Source organism: Lepisma saccharinum, chromosome 21 (genome assembly GCF_977018435.1).
Source record: "Lepisma saccharinum chromosome 21, izLepSacc3.1, whole genome shotgun sequence".
Taxonomy (NCBI): Eukaryota; Metazoa; Arthropoda; class Insecta; order Zygentoma; family Lepismatidae; genus Lepisma; species Lepisma saccharinum.
In genome coordinates, this window is record NC_139249.1 from 3,403,077 (window position 1) to 3,423,990 (window position 20,914).

Genomic DNA, 20,914 nt, shown 5'->3' on the forward strand with positions numbered 1-20,914 from the left:
TAACGCTACAAATATATGGAAAGAAACAACAGATTTAACCCACTACTGAGGGTACAATTCGTACTATATTCTTGATTAATTATGTACAAATATTAAATAACTTTTGAAGTCTTTTCATACAGTAATTTTCTTCTATTTTTATTTCTTATTAATTGTAGCCAATCTTCTTTGGGCTTCTTCTTCTTGTAATCGCTGAGGCTTCTTCTTCTTATAATGAATAAGGCTTCTTCTTCTTATAATGAATAAGGCTTCTTCTTCTTGTAATTAATAAGGCATCTTCTTCTTATAACTACTAAGGCTTCATCTTGTAATTACTAATTCTTCTTCTTATAATTACTAATGCTGCTGCTTCTTCTTGTAATTATTACATATTGTGTATTTTTCCTTCTCTCTTTCTATATCGATCTTATTCAAATTGACGTAAATATTAATCGATCACACAGACAAACAAAGAGAAAGGGGTTAGTTAAAGATCGCCGCCTGGCCGGCGCTAACCTTAACTTGGAGCTGCAATAGATGCGCCCACCAAAAGTGCTTGGGTGCCTGCCGTGAGATGGCGCTACACCTGGGACAAAACAACCCAAAAGCCGCACGAAACTCTCAGTTCGTGGGAACAGAAAAAGACACAAAATCGAAATTGCAATTCGACCTTCTTTACTTTTGTATATTAATCGCTTATGTCATTACTGAATGATAATTCCCCTTTTCTCCTTATTTATATCCTGTTATTATTTTAAACTTATTTATTTATTTCCTTATAATTAGTATTAATATATACAATCGTTATTTCATCACATCTGCTCTTTCCGTTGTCTCTATTTACAATCGTATAAGTTCTCCTGGGTGGTGCCATCTCTTACCCACTTTCCAAACTTATTTATGCAGCATTTTTTATAACCGTTGTTCCTCTTGCATGCTGCCATCTATGGTCCTTTATTTCAAAGAGAAGCAACGCAGTTTGTGTACGTGACAGTTTTATTTGGGTAGATTCATAGCGGCGATAAGGGCATTGAAGTAAAAGCGGCCTCTTAAAAGGTTGCTTTCGTACTACAGACATTACGGAATACGGACAGGCCCGTAGCCAGGAATTCTTTGTAGAGGGGGCAAATTTTTAATATACGGTGTCGCATTGGCAGATGTAGCAGGGTACACAGAGGCACTTGCCCCCTCCCCCAAATGAGATAAGTAACAGAAAAGGGATATCTTGAAACTCCAACGAACAAAAACAAAACTTCGAGCAACAGCAAATAGCAATATTTCGATAATGACCTTTCCAGATTGCCAAAGAATATAAAGTTTAACATAAATAGGCTAATAGGGACTGTATGTACTTGATATTTACAGGTCGATAATGTTAATAGACGATTAATATGTATAGTGGAACCACAAGCAAAGAAACCTGCGCAGACCCACGACCCCTGTGCACCGTACTCCCGCAAGGAGGAGAGAGAGACAGCACCATGCTTCCTTATGGCCCAAGCGGAACTGATCGAACTAATTAAATAATAATGATTACATATTATTTACACTTTGATGCGTTACCCCCACACCCCCTATACGCCTTCATGGCGTGGTGCTAAGCACAGGGGAGCACTTTACCTTTTTTTTTACCTTTTTGATGAATTATGTAAAAAATTGTACTTGCTAAAACATGGGTCCCTTAGTCCACCACGGACTCTATTTCCTTCAAAGGGGAAACTCTTGCATCACTACAGACAATGTTTGCCTACTGGTTACGTTAAACATTTTACAAAATATTGTGTGAATTATAGGTGAAATGCATGTGTTTGACACCTGACAAACAAATAGGAATTCCTTGATTGATCAATGACTTCTTGGATTACAGTACCATCATTAATATTTCATATAAAGAAATTGTTTTAAACATATTTTTTTTCCATATAGATCGTTTTGCTCCCAGGGCCGACTCCCGCCGCCCATTGTTATGGCTCGGAACTTGGACCATAAGAATAGAAGAGATTGCGAGAGGAGCTAGCAAGAAAATTTTACTAAATTGATTTTTATTTGATTAAATTTGAAATCGAAGAGGGGCCAATATCCCCTCTGTGCCCCTTGCAAGTGCCCTTGGCCGTCTGGAAGAAAAAATGCAAGGAACACGTGAAAACCATCATGAGTATCTAATTGTCCTGTTATTCTTAGATTCTCCTAGTCTTATTTTTTTCACTTCGATGTTTGCTTTCCCTAGAAAGACTTCCGTCCAAGGACGGGGGGATGCCCCCTGACTCGCTGTGGTTGCGGCACTGTTTATGAGTGTCTCCTCATCAATTTCACGTCATCACTCATTGTTGCGATTAGCTAGAAGTGGCAGAAAAGCAACGCTAAGTAACAAAAATCAAATATCCACTCCCTCTCTCTACCACATGAATCACTTACTTTGCGACACTTACATTGCTATGTAAGTGTCATAAATTATTGGCGATTTAGGAATCAAAGTGAGCTGGAATCTATTTTCTGCTAAGATATAAAAGCCCATCCTTTGATGCATTAATTCTTGCAAACAATAGATGAAGAGGAAGAGAGAAAGTGGTTGTACAGTGGGATCCATGAGTATTACCGTGCAAATTGTCCATCACCATGTTCGTGCACTTTATTTGACCCAATAGGAGCTTCAAGAATTAAAAGAAAACTCAAAACAAGCTGTTGACAACAACTGCACCAGGATACATAAAAATCCATCACTTAAAAACACACAGGATGTAAGAGAAAAATTAATGAAAATAGTCATGGACAATTTGCAGGGTAATACTCATGGATCCCACTGTACTAAATTTGTCTCCTGTCGGTGGTCAGTCGGTAGACTTCAGACAGGTGCCAGGAATTCCAAGGTTTATCGTATGTTTCATCTTTCGTTTGGTAGACCTGAATTCCAAAGCGATATACATTAGATAAAACTGAAACTGCAATATTTCAGTGTTTTTACTACAACGCCTTGAATAACGTAGTGTGGAAAACGGCACGGTTCTGCGCTCTCTGGCTGGTTCCACTCGAAAATGATCCGCTAGAGGCACTGGTGTTGAACCCGGTGCTTGGTATTCGTCTATAGACGGTGTTAAAGGCGGAGCTACTGCGGAGCATGCGCACTCGGCTGGTCCCCCTCGAACATCCGGTTACGCTTACGGTCCTATGGACTTGAATATGAAAGGGCAAAGTGGAGATTCTTTGACAAGGAAATAGGGTGTCAGCTGTGTAGCATATGGTTGCACAGTTCGATCGGGAACAAATTTATTGAGTCAAGTATCACTTCGTAGGTTTCCGAAGGACGTAGAAAGACTAAACCTGTTGATACAAGCAGAACGAAGAAAGGATTAGTACCCGGAAAGGATTTGTACGACTTGCATTTTGTTACAAACATGTTGGTCGTTTATCTGCATATTGTGTTGTGATGAAAAGCACGCCTCTTAGTGAGGTCTCAAACCGAAGCGACACGCGACAGCAGTGGTTCGTACCGAAGTGACAAGCGATACAGGCCCATTTAGTCTATAAATAAGCATTTACCACTCATGGGAAATCAAGTCTCAGGCGGCACAATACACGCCATTGGAAATCTGAGCGACACGTACAGCTTGTCGTGTCTCTTCGATTCGAAAAATTTCATTGATCACTGAGGATTCACTTTCAAGTGGCACGGAGATTACACACCGAAGCGAAAAAGTAACGGCCCCGTTACTCTAAAGGAAACAATTCACCTTGCATACGAGTACAACAGAGGCGACACGATGCATGGTACTGAGAAAACAACAGTCCAGTCCAAGCGACACGTGCATTTTCTCGTGGTGAATTGATTCGAAAGGAAGCTTTCACACTGCAGCGATACGTGTCTCTTGGAAACCAACATTCAAAAATAAACAACACCTTCCGAATTAAAGAGACCCGACAAATTGCAGGTGTCGCTTGTCGCTCAGAATGGGCCGTTTTATCAATACCGTGCATTGTGTTGTCCCGGCCTGTTATTTGCGCAAGCGTGGCTGGTGAATGGTTTGCTTTAGATCGAATGCTTCTGTGCGAAATCCCGATGTCGCTTGTGGCTTCAGTCTGAAAACTCCCTTATTGCTTGAAGTAAATTCGTGCAAGTGAAAGTGGCATGACATATCATAGGTTTTCCCTAAATCTCTCGGGCGGAAAGTAGACGTTGAATGCACATATATTTACTAGCATTTGTTATGTGTTATTTCATTACTTCTGCAGATTTGTTGGCAAAGATTCACCTAAGCATACTTTATAATATAATAATATCACTAGTTTTATAGAATTATCTTTCCCTCACTTTTCCATTTACAAAATAATTGAATATATCTAAACTTTCGTACGTTTTGAGTTCGTTGTGCGTGTACATGAGATACTTGTATGTAGTATGCTATACAACTGGCGGCAACAAAGACACGTCATATTTTAATAATCTGCTCTGCAGTTGATCATCCGACGGATTCTAGACGCCCACTCCTTCATAGTAGAATTTTAACAAATACTTTTCTTGACTATCGTCGCACAACTGATGAAAACAAGCGCTCAATTCTTACTTCGTATGCCGGTGAATCTGCACTGGCAACAAGGGGGACTGGCCTAAACCGGAAGTTCCGGGGGGACCGGGCAAGACCTCACCAATGTTTATGTTTACATTTTTAACACGGTCTATTTATAATGGAAGTAAATGGAGCTTTCGCTGCAACGTCTGATTCTTTTACATGAAGCATTTCTATGAATGTGATAATTGCTATGATATTTGGTACAGTGGTCGCGAAGATATTAACGAACATTCTAGACAGTTCATACTTTCGTTAATAATACGGGAGAAAAAATACGCGTGGAATGATCTTGGCAAATAAATTTTTGTGTATGAATTAGGTTCATTATTATTATCATTATCATCATAATTTCTTTTAAAGATACACACACTGAAGCATTTGTATTTTTTATATTTACTATAATAATAATAATTCCTTTATTTAGCGGGCGAGGTTCAGCCGTAGGCTGCTCTGCCACCTAACCCTTGTCATGAGCTACATAAGAAAATATAAGTCTGTCTCTTTTCTTCCGCTTTAAACTAATCGCGGCGATGATGATAATGATGATTGCATGAAACGACAAGGGGAACCCCACAAAACTTTCTTTGTGCCATTGACATGAGTGTAAGGAAAGTTTCAAACCAATGGGACAAACGACACGGGATGTTCACACTGTCACACTAGTGACACACACTTCCAGACTGTAAAATAGCATTCATTGCACATGAGGGTCCAAACAGCAAACGACACGTTCATATGGCGTATTCGCGTGCTGCTTGTTACTTCGGTCGGAAAGCTCCTTAAAGGAAGGGTGCTCAGATCGAAGCGACGCGCTACAGGGGGAGTTCCCAACTAAGTGACAAGCGACATGGTGCCTTCAGTCTATTGGCAAGCGTTCGCTGCTAATTGTGCGAACAACAGATAGGCGACACGAAAAACCGCACATTACAACAACAGATCTAGGCGACACGATAAGTCACACGTGTCGCTTTGTCGCTTGTGCGTCGCTCAAACTGGGCCATTTCCTCAATAGCTTGCAACATGTTGCCGTGGTTTGTTGTTCGCGCATGCGCGATGCAATAAGTGTCTTGCTTTAGGGAGATTGCGCACCAAACCGACAAGGGGCACACGACACTTATCGCTTGAGGATTTCACCAACAGAACGCTGGCCTGTGCTTCCCGTCATGCCGCTACGATGTGAAATGTTGCTCTTGATTGGCTCGTTTCCAAGCAACATGTGTCGCTTCGGTGTGAAAGTTGCCTTGGACCGAAGGACCCGTGTCGCTTTGGTGTTAAATCCTCGTATCGTTTGTCGCGTGTCTCTGTGGTGTAAAATCTCCTTGAGGAAACGGTGCAGTCAGAGTTTTGTCCTTACGGTTCGAAAGGCTGCAATTACGGACTGCTCGCTTCCAAGCGCCACTTGTGGTTTGTCGCCTCGGTATGAAATATCTCTCAGGATACTATTTATATTCTAATAACATAGAAAAATAAAACTCTAGTACACAATCCAACACCTGACGTCCGGAATCACTTTGCGATGTTTCTTCTTGTGTTACGCATGCTATTTATTTATTAATTTTATTTTACTTTTCTTTCCAAATTAATGTCATTTCGTGACTACAAGTCACTCCACAAATATAACTGTTTCCATCAATTCACTTACCGCCTTTCTAGACAAACAAATCTACATAATATATTCCAAAAACTAACAAAGCCGCATTACTTTCATAAGAAAATTAGCACCGACATTGATCGCACTGCCATCTATGTTTCTCATCCGTCTGGGGAACCAGTTTCTTGGGTCGTGTTCCACACTACGTTATTCAAGGCGCTGTAGTTTTTACGAAAGAATTCAACGATACTGGGACTATGAACGAAACTGAAGAAGATGAGAGCTAGCAAATGCGCATATGAATGGAAAACAATTTAGATCATTCGGCCCCTAGCTACGACTATAAAATTGACAAGACTGTAAGAAAAGCAGATATTGCGAGCAAAAAAATTTTATGAAATGTATTTTTTTTTGTATAAAATTTTATAGCGAAGGCGGCAACTGCCCCTTTTTGTCACCCTGGAGGTGCTCTTGGCTGCCTAGAAGAAATAATGCAAGAAAGACGTGAAAACTAATTCCATACTGAGTATCCTTTTGTAACGCTACTATTAGATTCTAATAGTCTTGCTTTCTTTTACCTCAATGTTTGCCTCCCTTGCCCCCCTAGTCCTAGAATTGATTTCCGTCCAAGGGCGCCACCAATGATGTATATGTGGCTGCAGAGGCGTCTCGTGAAGGCATGCGTCAATTGTGGGAAAAAGGACAGCTTGCTCTGCGACGACATTCATGAGCATTTCTACATTCTATTTTCTTCATATAGGAAAAGTATTTATTTTACACGAGAGCGCTGAACTAAGCTATTACATTTCTTGGATCTGAAGTGAAAGAAAGTACACTGCCCTCCAGAAATTAAGCAACAACAAGAAAATGTGAGGTAAAAGAGAAAACAGTTGGAGAAAAGATAAGAAGAGTGTTGGGCACGCTGAAAGAAAGCAACGAATGCGTTAGGGAAAACAGGTGAGTCATAAAGTGCGATCATCGTGCCCTCGCACGGATTTCTGGCGTACCAGGTATTGGATTGTGTTTGATTGTAGGTAGTGTCTGCTGCCACGTTGTTTTTCTGCTGGAACCTTGAAAAAAGATGCGCGTGGCATCCTCGTTCTTGTTTTATCGTGATTTCATCATGCTATGTATGCAATTACGTCTGTAACACATACTGTGAAGTTGTAGCGATTACTTTCACAAAAATGTTTTAATATTAGGTCCCTCAGCATTCTTCTAATAATAAACCTAAGGGCTCTCGTGGTTAGGTTAGGTTCTGTTATCATTAAAATAATATCGCTAAATGTTTTCTAAAGAAAAAGGTTCTAAATTACCTGTACATTCACTCCCACTAATCATAAACTTGCATTTCTCTCGTCTTAATCTGTTCTTAAGATTTATAACATCCTCTTAGCAGACGAATTACGTGGCAGGAGCAAATTTGACGCTTATTCTTGCTGCTGACACGTGCGTGGCAGCAGACTCGGCCTTGATTCTATTGGATGATCACCATTTGTTGCTTAATTTATGGAGAGCAGTGTAATAATTATTTTCCCACAATTGATGCATGCGTCACTTCAGATCCAAGAAATGTAATATAAGCTTAGTTCAGCGCTCTCGTGCAAAATGTAAATACTTCTCCTATATGAAGAAATTAGAATGTAGAAATGCTCATGAATGTCGTCGCAGAGCAAGCTGTCCTTTTTTCTACAATTGACGCATGCGCAGCATGCACCGCATGCGTTCACGAGATGCCTCCCTCCGTGTAGGGGGTATTTCCTTTAAAAGAAAATGGTTAGCAGAGCGCGCTACAACGCCAGGGGTTCTGGGTTCGAGTCCCGGGTAAGGCATGGGTATTTGTGTTCGTCCAGTTGATAAGAAACAAAGAAAAATGTAAGAATTGAAAAGTGTAAAAGTGAGAAAAAGAGTGAATGGTGGGGGATACATCCGTGTAGGGGGTATTTCCTTTAAAAAGAAATAAACAATGGTAGCGTCGTCGCCTTGTAATCAAGGGTCCCCGGGTTCGATACCCGGAGGAGGCACATAGTATTTCGGATCCCACTTTAAACTGTAGGTCCAGCCCTAATTAGCCTTACTGTGCATAAAGTGGACTTAAAACACGAACTCAACTTGGTTCAGACTCTGAGCCTCTGAAATATATTTCTGGATACGTGCCTGAAAATAGAATATAAGATTCAGTTCGTTTAATTTATTAATAAATAATAATAGAAACGTTTGTAATGTTAACGGGTTATGTACATCTAAAATTCTTTGAAATTGCACAAAATACATGTTAATTTGACATTTTCCAAAGAAAAAACCCTCCCTAGGCTTTTTTAAAGAAGTTTTAACAGAAAAGCCCAGTTTTTACCTGATTTATTCCTCTTAAACAAGAAATAATTACCCAAGTCGCATTTTGTTTGATAAGTTAACCGACTATTCCAGGGGCTATCAAACTGCGTAGCAGTTATGAAAGAAATATGCCGCTATAAAAAAATTCCATGCCATGATTTTAAAAAAAAAGCTTGCCTTCCTTGCCTTCTTTTATAAGAAGTTAACAGATAATTCCGGGGGTTTTCAAAGTGTGTTGAGGCTACACACAAAAAAAGAACTCGATCTCAAGTAAAGTGTGTTGGGAAATATTAATAACATATACGTGGTTTGTCCCCAGAGATCGCAACAGCATGTAAATATTTGGGAAGGGGGAAGCAAGATTGACAATATTTTTTACGCAATATTTCTTGAGGAATTGAGAGGGGAAGAAAGGGCCTCACCCTTCTAAGTCAGCGCCTATGCTTGTTCCACAAATAACATAACATTTTAAAAATGTGTAGAGTGAAACACGAACTGGCTTCCTTTCACGCATTCTCACATTTCTAGTAACATATACATAAAATAGTTACGTATTTGACAGCAGAAATGTAGGTACACAAATTATAAATACATATCTATGAAAGGAAACATCCTACCCTGACCTTTCCAGAATTATGCAGTATGCGCTGCAAGAAATGACCATAATTACGGCTACCACGCATACAGCCAACGGGTTCTTTCCGTACACGAAGACCTCCTGTGTGGCTGCACTCGTCTGCGGCGAGTCATTGGGCACCACTGCACTCCTCGCCCCCCCCCCCCCTCCCCGTAGTTGCTTTGAACTTCAATCATTCATATATGAAGGGCTGGGGTGTAAAAAATGGTGACATTTTGGTCATTTTTGAGTTTTAGTAAAATGTGCCATCTTTCGATTTTCGAATGAAATTGCCATGTCGTTTACAAAGTAAAATGTGCCATCTTTCGATTTTCCAATGAAATTGCCATGTCGTTTACAAAGTAAAATGTGCCATATTTCGATTTTCCAATGAAATTGCCATGTCGTTTACAAAGTAAAATGTGCCATATTTCGATTTTCCAATGAAATTGCCATGTCGTTTACAAAGTAAAATGTGCCATATTTCGATTTTCGAATGAAATTTCCAAGTCATACAATTTGCGGACTCAGTGAAACCTTCTGAAATAGGTAAACGCAACACGAAAGCAATTCACCTACAGTGTAGCTTCTAATAATATTTTTCGTGAACTCAGAAATGGCCAAAATGTCACTTACCATGTTTTACAGCCGAGCCCTTCATATAATATGTGTACACACACATTCATTCAGATAGATTCCTTTTAAAAATATTTCATTATAATTCACTTTTTACAAAATTATCTTGGTTTATTTTATGAATGCGCGAACAGTCAACTGATACAAATGTATACGGGTATTGTTGTTCACTTATATTGCTAATGTCATTGTCACCAGTTTAAAAGTAAATTCTAGTTTCTGTTCATATGGTAACACGACGCGTTCCATACATAGAGCCATGCAGTCCTTTGAAGTCCTCAAATGACTGTATCCACTATTTCCCTTGGGAAATAAACAAGCTTGAAAGGGTCATTGGGCCACCTCCAACCCGTCCCAAAGTAAATCTAGCGTTATGCTGCTCACTTTTGGTGATTCCGACGAAGATGACGACGATGATAGTGAGGACTCGGAAAATTCTTCAGAAGACATTCAGACCTTGATGATGCTGGAACGGAATAAAGAAGAAAAGACATCTTCATCGTCCACGGATGAACTTGAGAGTGTGGGCTTCAGCCTCAGATCATTCCACATCCTCCAGCTACCGCAGAAGGTCATGGAGCACGTTTTCAGCTACTTCAGCTTCAGAGAAATCGCCGAGTTGCGTGAAGTGTGCGGCAAGTTCCACCAGGTGGGCAGGCAAATCATGAAGAGAGGCTTTCAGGAAATCGCGGACAGGATAGTCAAGAACATGAACGCCATTCAGGAGCAACTGAACACCGTTCAGAGTTCTGATAAGATAATGCTAGTGAAGAAGTTCAGCATTTTGGAAATTCTCGAGTCAGAACTTCGAATCCTCAAGGCCATGTGCTGGAGGTACATGGAGAGGGGGATCTACACTTTTTCTGCAGGTGCTCTGATGGATGAGTTCGTGTTCGTCCTGCGTAAGGTTACCGGTGACGTCATCTCGCAGAACGAGATAGATTCGAAATCCACCGACAGATTATTCTTCATGAACAAAAAGTTCATGGACCATTTTGAGAGCAAGGTGGAACCTACTATGGACAACGTGTGCGTCTTCGGGTCGAAGGTCATCGATATCCTTAACTGCTGCTTGAACTCTTCGTGTCAACTCACCGTTACCTATGACAGCCACGCTCTTCACTTGTTCGGCTACTTTGAGCTGAGGAGCTGCAAGTACATGTGTCCTCCGCCGAAGATCAGCGCCAACATGGACGTCCCGACCCACTCCGAGCAGCACGCCCTCTGTAGCTACCTGAGAAACGTCATCCGCAGAAACAACTACTTCATGCTCAAGGACAAGCAGCGACGTTTGCAGGAAGCTTTATCCAGAAACATCACAATGCCTTTGGACAACCTTCGTGGAGCCGAGCTGACGACCAGGGAGCGTACTGTCCTCAATGCCAGCGTGAACAGGGATATCCTAGAGCGCTCGCTAGATCAAGAACTGTACGCAGTGTACCTGAACCTTGAGCGAAAGGACCTCAGGTGTCAAATCGAGCTGCAGTGCCTGAACGACAAGGCGCCATTGGAGCTAACGTTCCTCCTACCGCCTCAACCGAAGATTCTCGAACCCAGAGACTCTTCGGAGGAGTACAGCTTCTTCATGGACATGAACTTCAACTTCCCTCCTCGGTCCCTGCCCAACCCGACCAACGAATGCTCCCTCAGGATCTGCCAGGGTCCCCTAACTGAGAGGATCAAAGTCAGGAACTGCGAGTCGGGAGTCCAAGTAAAGATTAAGACTGAGAACAAACGTGCTGAAGTTCTACTGATGAAGCACGTGGTTGGAAAAGCCAGGATGATAGGTGACACATCACGGACTGAAGTCGCTAGCCCGTCTACCAGTGGATCACAGGCGATGCCAAGGAAGAGAAGCAAATTCAAACGCTTTAAGATGAAACTGCAACGAGTATTTCACAGAAGATCTAGCAGAGATTGAATGCGTGACGTAAACATATTGTTCTTACGGTTACAGCTCATTGAGCGGTACAATATCAGATTTGAGTGCCTTTACGTTTTAGCTTTACTTATGCTAATAACCTTCATAAGATAATTACTTTTTTTTAAAGAAAAGAAAATGTAGACAAGTGAACAGAAACTGTTAATAAATTGTGAAATCGTGTCTAAGAAATGGCTTGTGTATCCCCAAAATGAATAAACCTATATCGATTTGACGCTGTTTTATACTTCTATTGTAAAACAGGTAGTGATTGCTGCCGCAACAGTTTTAAGTAGTGTTGCCCACGGGACGAGACGGGACAGGCTTTTAAAAATTCGAGACGAGACGAGATTGATCATGTGTCCCTTTGACAAACGAATATTTTCGAGACGAGACAGCATTTCCACGAGACTCCACGAGACGAGACAGGCCAAAGTCTCGTCTCGTGGGCAACACTAGTTTTAAGCAATCCGATTGGCTGAACGTGACGTGACGTCATTAGTGTTCGGTTAGGTTAGATAGAAGATGAAGAAAAGTATTGCGGTACTAATTCCAACCATAAAAACAATAACCACTAGTATTTCATAACTTAATGGAAAGTGCTGAATGCACACCTTCTGAGAAGGCTCTGTGGTATGCTTACCTTCTTGTGAAGCTAAGAATTAACATGTTAAAGCGCAACGGCAGAGGCTAAATAGTGTATGTTTATGCAAAAAGAGCACTATGCTTGATGTCATTTGGGTGGTTCCCAGCTGCCTTAGATTGACAATATAAAAATTTAGATTCTACACTACGTTTTTTGTTCTTTTTCTGGTTGCGAGTATGTGTAATTCAGCGGCGGGTGTCGTATCGGAGAAACCTCACAAATAATCCAGAAAAATGTATTAGGTGTCACGGAATTTTCTAGAAATCAGGTAAATATTTGGCTGCACAAGTTTGACTGGTTTGGTTGAAGGTTAAGCTTATAATTTTTTTTAAATCATGTTTCGTATTAAAAATTTTACATCAAGCAAAGAGAGAAAGTGTACACATACTAATGCAGCAAACGTACTAGCCTAACCTATTCGAAATACCTGGATGCTAAGAACACTAACCTTAAATGATCTAACAATAATTAAAGCCTATGAAAATGGATTTACGATCATACGGAAAATGGGAATATTAATGCAAGCGACTTACTTTAATTAAGAAGTCAAAGCAAAAAGCAGGAGAACAATAAACCTCGTTCTATTGTTATAAGAAATTCGTATTCTAAAATCCTTATAATTACCTAGGTATATCCCTTTTCGGTAGACAAGCTAGAAATGTTAAAAATCAAGAGACAAGTTGTTTTTCAGGATACGGCGTAAGTTTAGGAATATCAACGTGTATTTCATTCATCCCTAACAAGGATAATTTACTTGTTACTGTACCTGGACATGTATTGAAATCGTACCATGCTGACATATAAGTTCATATTTATATTGCCCCTTGTACTTGGGATATTTAGAACAGGTTGAGATAAAATCTCGCTCTCCTACTTTTATACAGAGTATAAATTTAAATAAAGCAAATAGGTTACATGAAATCACAATGACTGACTGTGCAAGTGTACGAAAAGAATCGTTATTCAGATTCTTTATAAACTAGTAAATTTTCACTTTAGCAACTTGTCTACAGATTTTCGTTCTATATTTCCAATTACCTTAAATGCTGGTGACGCAAGTACAAATTTTTTAATAGTTCACTAACTACATCGCAATAATCATAAAGATTTTTTCCTGTCTTTGACAGAAATAAACGACAAAAAAATGTAACATCCATTACTGAGTACAAAGTTATAAAATTATCCACAATGTTGTGGATTTTTTGTGAAATAGGTTATTAGAATTGAACGAAGTCGTAAAATTCCATTGATGTACGTACATTATATTTCTTTCACGTGATGTATATCAAGATCGTAATTTTTGTAAACCGGAACATAACTTGAAGAAGTAAGTGAATACTCCTCTACTGTGGCTAAATAGTAAATTAGATAGACGTGACTTTTGAACTTTCAACTACACAATTTCAGACAACTTATGAGCAATAATACGGACATATGAATAACAATCAACATTTTTTCGTGCTAATTAAAAGAATATAATTAGTAGTTACAAGTTCGGCATCTGTGTAATTAATATTACCATACACAAATTCTTAAATGTATTTCGCGCTGGTTGAACACACTTTTTTTTACTAACTTGTAATTAAATGTTGTATTACATATAACCGCATACATTTACTTGTAAATGATCAGAACATAACTATGTTTAATTTGCGATAATCATTATTATTCTTACTGTGAAATAAATACATTTACAGAAACTCTTTTTAGAACATCTCGCTCATTCAAATACATGTATTTCGTCAAATCACTCAACTAATCTTTTGACGTCATCAGGTGCGGCCCGTATACGGAGTATATACGAAGTATACGCATCTCGGAGGCCCCGAACCAGTCCCATTGACTATTGTTTTCAGGTCTTTGATAACGATATCTCGATAACAGTTTCTATGGATTTACAACGCTTGGATTCTGGGTGTCTTATTTAATAGATAGTTCCAATTAACCTACTGTGGCGCAGTGCAACTACAATTGAGTGATTTTAACATCTTGAATCTTGCATAATGGAAGATCATGTAGAGCTGAGTCATAAATACACAAGCACATATTCACAGGAGTCGTTAAAGTTTGAGTTTCGAATTAACTTGGTTGCGATAATGGCACAATGAAGTTGCGATTTTCTTTAAAAGTGCAAAGTGTCGTATTCATTTAACACCGGCTAGGTAAAAGGTAAATCAAACGCATCAATATGGTTATTGCATTCCGAATGCACAATTTGACCTTAACTAAGGAACGATATTCTTGTTAGGACAATATTTAGTCTTCTGCAGTGTCATAGCCATGGTCGTCCGCATTATTTTTAGCATAGCAAATAAACCCTCGCTCGTTTGAAATACAATACTATAGCCTGTTCGGCGAAAGAACAAACTTCAAACTTCAATTTTTGTCTTTTCCGTCGAAAGCCAGGTAGGGTCGCTGAACCAATATGCTTTGTCCAGTTGTCGTGCTGAGGGGAAATTCTCGTGGTATTCTGCGTTGCCAAATTTCTCGTCTGGAGGCGTTTTCGGAACAGCTTGTACCCTAATGGTTGCCGCAGCGTAGCAAGCGAATGGGTCCATGCCTCTCCCTGAAATGCGAGCGAAGGGTGCATGTTCACAGCAAAAAGTGTGTCGTGTACGACTGGACAAAACTCAACCCCAAATCAATGGGTAACTAGGGCAACTATGGGGATAAAGGTAGCTGGAGCGTGGTGCTGATCACATCACCTCCAAAAAAAAAAAAAAAAAAAAAAAAAAAAAATGGCCGAGATCGAGAATATGTGGGGTCGACATTGAGAATGCGTTGGGATCTTTGCCTTTTCCACATAATTTAGTAGAAAATACTACAGAAGAACACTTAATAACTATTGGGGTGTAAGGGGTGACCCCCTTGTAAGGATACCCAAATGTACCTACCTTCCACATAGTACACCCTGGAACCTGGACTGAATTTTGCAGACTACCGAGGCTCTGACGTCTGGACTCACAGCCAGCATAATCCGTTGCGGGACTCGGTTTGATTGTCCACATATGTTTGTGATTGTCTCTTCATCCATTACAGCACTATTCCTCGCGATTATCCTCTGTCCACGCTAACTTTGGAGCAGGCGAACGAGAACAAGTCTCTGCGCAAGTAGTGACGCGAGACGGCTCCACCAATGAACACGTGAGAGGGAACGGGATTGCGTAGAGGGGGGAAAGCGACTGCAGTTACCAACCTTCCCAGCAGCGTGTACTGCTTCGCTCTGGCCACTCGATTTCCCCCTTCTCTTCTGCTATGCCCGGCCTTGCTCCACAGTTAGCTGGGACAGGGTATAGTCAAATGTGGCAGAAAAACGAAGTAAAAAGAAACCAACCAATCAATCAAAAACCAATAACTATGACTAACAGTTTGTAATCATAATAATAACCCGTGGCTCTACAGCCCGTAAGGGCCTTGGCCTATCTCCCGACTGCCGGTCTCCCCTCCCACAATCCTACCTAGAGGTGTGGAGATCTTCAACTGACAATGGGGTGACGCGTGGTCAGCACGTCGAACCTTTAGCCATTGTAGGAGATATCCGTGACCAGTTTACGCTGGTAGCTCCCAAATTTCCTCACGATGGTGGGTTGCCACCGGTCCTACACACAGGCCGAAAACCCAGAGACTGAACCCAGGCGGACTCAAACCCATGCAGTCGGAGCCCAAAGCACAGCGCCTTAGACCGCACGGCCAAGGAGGAGGACAACAGTTTGTAATCAAGATCTATAAAACTATTGTTTTATTTATTGGTAAAATTTTCATTTCAAGTTGTGTTCTGAGAGAAGAGAAGTACCTTAAATGTGCAGGCACCTAACTGAGGAAATAAATCTAAAGCCCTTATCACACGGAACTGGATTTCTAGTAGGAATGCCCTAGTTGGCGCTGAACTAACTTTCTAGGTAGCAATCATGGCCGCCTGGCTGTCTGCTTGACTGGTTTGGAGGAATATGGCATGTTCTAATTGCTACTTGCTTTCCTCGACTGGATTCTGTGGAACAGCCAATCAGAGCAAAGTTTTTCCATGTGAAGATAACCTGTGAGTGTGCAAAGGAGCGTTTTTGTCTGTGGTTTCCGAGTGTTACTCCAGTAATGTATGACGTATACAGCATGAAAGGCGCGTTGAGTTACACCATCTATGCTGAGTGAACGGTGTTTACATTTTAAACAACTAAAATATTTTTCGATAAGTGTACAGTAAACGTTGTAAAGTATGTATTTAAGCACCGTCATTGTTTTTTTACCTAATGACGTTTTATACGAAACGTTATTCCTCTCTGTTGAATAGTTATCGGCTTTTAAACATGTGAAGTGATACATTGTTTACATCTCACGCGGCCGCCATTACAACTTCCCTCGTATGGGAACAAAAGTCTATCGACAAGTACGCTGATAAGTATCGTGTGAGCGAAAACTAGCAAATTGGTAGCCAGTCCAACGCCAACTAGGGCATACCTACTGGAAATCCAGTTCCGTGTCATGCGGGCTTTAGTCACTCCGCCTCAGCCACTCCACGCCCCTCAAGGCAAGCTGTGAACTGGACGTGATCGGTTTGATCCTGTCCAAGAACTCTGCCAGACATAAATCAAGGCATGAGTTATTTTAAGACGTCCTCCTTTGACTTGCGATAAGCCAGCAAAAGATAAAAAATACTCCCAGTATTGAGCTACTGGGCACGTGACGGGCACTCAACTCTTCTTTCTACTCTGTTGCGCGTTGGGTACTCGTAGTGGGAAAAAGGTACTCGTAGTGTGATTATCACAATTCATTGAAGTTGCATTTTCAATCTCTTCAACAAGCTGAAAGGCATTGATAGTATTAATGGGCCACTTGACCAGTTCGCTTTAAGATAATTTAATGATAGATTGATTGATGTGGTTTATTTTGCTTCGCCTCTCTGCCACTTTTAGCTAATCGCGACGTTGTAGATGAATGATGAAATTCATGAAGAAACACTCACAAATAACACCCATACCCAAACGGGGATTCGAACCCTGACCCCTGGCGTCGTAGCGCGTGGTGCTAACCACGGAAGTGGGGGACTAATCACACATACATGGTGCTGCTGTACAACACGGACGAGATTTCACAGCGTGTGAAAGACATTATTGATTTGGTATACTTCGATTTTCTGCCACTTTTGGCTAATCGCGAAGATGAGGATGAGTGATGGTATGATGAAATTGATGAAGAGACGCTAACCACTCCCCCACGGAGGTCGGCAAATTTACGAGACCTTGAAAAAACTGCAAATTTCGCGCAGAGAATTCTATTGCATGGTGAGGGGCATCGGCGTAACTTGGCGGGGGTAGGAGGCATTCGTTTCATCCAAAATGTTCAGGTTTATTGACATTTTCAAGTTAAAGGTATTTTATTAACCTTCTGCGACCTGAGCAATTTTTATGATTTCACAAAATAGTGCACCAAGTTAGACCGATGGTTATGGGGAAATATGGAAATAAAATGAATAATTTCTGAACGAGAGAAGGAAATGCACAGGAAATGCCTAACAGTTTATTAAGGCTTCTACTGTTTGCTCTAATTGTTATAGGCTTTATAGAGCAACCACAAACAATAGAACCTTCGGCCAAAGCCTTCGCGCAACTTCCCCTCCATCAGTTCAACTCTGGCCATAAGGAAGTATGCTACCCTCAACCCCTCCCCTCCGCGCCCAAGTACCATGAACAGGACACGCGGTTCTGCGCAGGTTCTTTTGCCTGTGGTCCCACTATAGTAAAGGTAAACAGCAGTATCAACGCCAAAATAACTTTAGAAAGGCTCAAAGGGGGGATGGGCCGAGTGGCAGATGGGAACTAGACAAAAAATCACAGAAATTTTAAAGTTAATATATAATATTATCTGTAACAATAATTGTCATTTTATATTGATAGTCAATTTATTGGGGACATGGCCCACTCTGGTCCCTCTTTAGCGCTATTGTGATTTAAGATACTTCAATTCAAGGAATAACTGACACAATGAATAATGATGGTATTACATACATGGATCGTTTAGCACAACTAAAACAGGAAGAAAATATAGTTAGGTTCCAAATTACATTTTCAAATATACGAGGGCATACTTGAAAGTACTGTCTGGCTGCCTTAGCTGAGACCATGGACGAAAGTGCGCATGCGCTAACTGGATGTGTTCATTCGCAAAATAGGGGTGACGTCACTTTGGTCAGGAAGTAGGGTTCCGTGAAAATCGTCTGCTGTGGAAACAACAATGAAGTTTCAAATGTAGTAACATCGCCACAAAAATACGTAGAGATATTTACTAATTATGTAAAGGTACAGAAAGAAGAAATAAATTGCCATCTATATACTATATAAGCAAACAGAATATATCAGGAAAGTATTCATTACGTCACATTAGTAGATGAACTTGTTTGTAAACCAGTAACTTTATTTTGGATCATTCAATTAAATTGATCTCCTTAGTAAATATTATAATTAGCACAAATGTAAACAGCAGTAATCAGGATAGTATTCACTAATACTGGTATAATTATACATAGTATTATAAATATAATAAAAAAAAGTAACGGAATGGCATTGTGTATTATATCGAGGGCGTTTTGTAGAATGTGCAACAGGGACCAAAACGTCACAGTTTTCTTTGTTCCACTTCAAAACGGTTTGTTACGAATTGTAGGAGCCAAAACAACACAGCAAGCAGTAATAAAAACAACAAGCGAACCCATGCAAGCAAAATGCCACAGAGAGTTGTTTGGTGGTTCTGCCTGCTTCCCCTCTCGCGTTTGGAATTGTACTTTCCAGCTAGTTTCGTTTCCCTTGGCCGGACTGTAACGAGCAACATTTATTTAAGAAAATCAGAATCCATCAATACACGTAAACGAAGTAAATCATCGCAAAATTCAGACTTTACTGAACACTTCGAGGTAGTCTTCGATAGCGTGAGCGCAGTCAGTTGTTTAAAGATGTCTAACAATGATGTTTCGTTTTGACAACGTGTTGTGATTGAATTCCTTGTTAGAGAGGGTTCTGCTGAAATTCAGAATAGACTTCACCGTGCGTATAGAGATGTATGCATGGGTGCTAGCAGTGTTCGAAGATGGGTTAAAAATCATTTTAAAGAAGAAAACACGAAGATCAACCTCGGAGCAGTCACGCACGAACTGCCTCCACGGAATGCAAATCAGAGGGGTGCATTCTGGTTAAATTTCTTGAACCTGGGGTAACCATAAATGCTGGCCGTTATATCCAAACCCTTCACAAGCTCTGTCGTGCATTGCGGGATAAACGTCCTGGAAAGAAAATCATCCTTCAACACGATAATGCACGCCCGCACTCTTCTCAGTTCACCAGGGAGGAAATTTGAAATATGGAGTGGGAACTTATGCGTCACCCTCCCTACAGTCGCGACATTGCACCCTCCGACTATCATCTGTTCGGTTTCGTGAAGGAACAGTTAGGAGACCAACGCTACCAGGCGACGAAGAACATACAGAAAGCAGTGCGTCAGTGTCTGCGAGCAGCAGGAACGGAGTTCTGCCGTAAGGGTATTTTCAAGCTTCTAGAAAGGTGGGGAAAGTGCGTGCAAAGAAATTGAGATTTTGTTGAAAAGTAAAGAAAGGTCTGTTGATTATGATGTAGCATGTTTTTCTTTAATAAAACCAAAACTTGGTTCATGAAAAGTTCTTGCTTATTACTTTCAGTATGACCCTCGTACATACTTGGAAAATAATGGCAAATTATTTAGTATTATCAAATTTCAGTAAAAGCTTCTTATTCAAAATATTACATTTGTTCATTTCTTAAAAGGCTACAAAGCCTTAACTTGGCCTTGATAAACCAGATTTAATATATAAATAAATATATCATGACAAAGTAACGTAATCTTCGATCTATTTGAAGATAATTTCATAGGAAAATCTATCGCATCGTTTGCAATTTTAGTTAATTAAACAAGCCAAAGTCCCACTAATGCCAAACACCAGATTTGCGAGCGTTTAACAAACTTTAACTGGGATACTTAACTATCTTCTTTGTCTTGGAAACTATTTTGGAACTTTCTTCTACTAATATTGACAGATGTAGATCCACAGATTTTTCAGTATCAGCAAGATAAAGTACAATACAAAGACCAACGTGATATTTGAAGTGTTGAGCGCTTTCAAGAACTTGGAGTGGTTGTAATAGCGTGAGTCGAATAGAACAACCTCAGGGTACGTTAAACTGCCATGGAACACGAAAAAGGTAGCATTTGTGTAATGGAATCTACATCGCCTGGTGGACAGCGTAGGCAGGTATGTGTACAGAAATTTTCATAGAGTGATACGACCAATGATGTATATGGATACGTGTTGGCGTGAGCGTCTTATAGCTTCTCTGTGAATTTCGTCTCATATTGAATATAAAGATCGATCCTATTTCGATTTATGCTGGTTCATTTCATGCATATAGAAGGAAGTATGGATCTTATTGCGATTTAAGCTGTTTCAATTCTTGCAAATAGAAGGAGAGGTGGATCTTATTGCGATTTAAGCTGTTTCAATTCTTGGAAATAGAAGGAAATGTGGATCTTATTGCTATTAAAGCTGGTACAATTCTTGCATATGGAAGGAGAGGTGGATCTTATTGCGATTTTAAGATGGTTAAATTCT

The 20,914-nt window shown here is 40.4% G+C and overlaps 1 protein-coding gene across 1 annotated transcript in view; it reads left to right on the forward strand.

Annotated features, from left to right (window-relative positions):
• Positions 1-20,914, forward strand: part of LOC146003960 (facilitated trehalose transporter Tret1-like) — a 105,636-nt gene that overhangs the window by 352 nt on the left and 84,370 nt on the right. The gene's annotated exons all lie outside the window — the stretch shown is intronic.